A 996-nucleotide genomic window follows, 5' to 3' on the forward strand; every position below is an offset into this window, starting at 1 on the left:
AGTTTTATAAGTCTAATATAAATATATACAAGTCTTACAAGTCTAGTATAAATGTATACAAGTGATATAAATCTAATATAAACGTATACATCTCTTTTATGTCTTACAGAAGTCTTTTCAGTACAGCAGTGCAAGAAATCATGATGGTGTATAAAGTCAATGAACCTCACTAGTGATATCAAAGTTCAGATTGGTTGCCATGGGTTACTGCACTTTGCTCTTCCTCTTGCTGATAACTTGTGATGATTGCCTATAGCATTTAGTTAAGTTGACCATACAGGTTACAATCTGATTGTGCAACCTCCTCCAGCTTCAACAGTAAATATGTACTTCAAGCGCCAGCCTGACTGAATTCAAACTGATTCTACAAGGCAGGTCCTCACGTTTTACAGTTTTGGTGATTCTTCAGCTGCCCACACAAATTGAAATCTCCTCAGAATTGCTAAAACTATGCAATAAGACGTCTTTCATAAACTATCCTTTTATTTTGTATCCAGTCGGACAGGCCCTTGTTCTGCATCAATGGTGATAAATTGAAAGGAGATTGTACAATTTGATTGTAATGTGTATAGTGAACTTAGAGGATATTGTACAATCAAATTGTAACATGGATAGTGAACTTAGAGGAGATTGTACAATCAGTTTGTAGCATGGATAGTGAACTTAGAGGAGGTTGTACAATCAATTGTAGCATGGATAGTGAACTTAGAGGAGATTGTACAATCACATTGTAACATGGATAGTGAACGTAGAGGAGATTGTACAATCAGATTATATAATGGATAGTGATCTTAGAGGAGATTGCACAATCAGACTTTGACATGGATGTAAAATGCTCTGTACATACGTGTTCTGTGTATTGGATCACATACAGCCGTAGACACAGACCTCGCCTTCCCCTGGCAAACAGAAAATGCCGGTTAAAATTGCACAAACGTATTTCAAACACATACAACAATCCGCCAATAAATACACCTGACTCCAAATCTAAAAAAC

This window comes from Nanorana parkeri, unplaced genomic scaffold, assembly GCF_000935625.1.
Source record: "Nanorana parkeri isolate BGI_ZX_2015 unplaced genomic scaffold, ASM93562v1 scaffold1487, whole genome shotgun sequence".
Taxonomy (NCBI): domain Eukaryota; kingdom Metazoa; phylum Chordata; class Amphibia; order Anura; family Dicroglossidae; genus Nanorana; species Nanorana parkeri.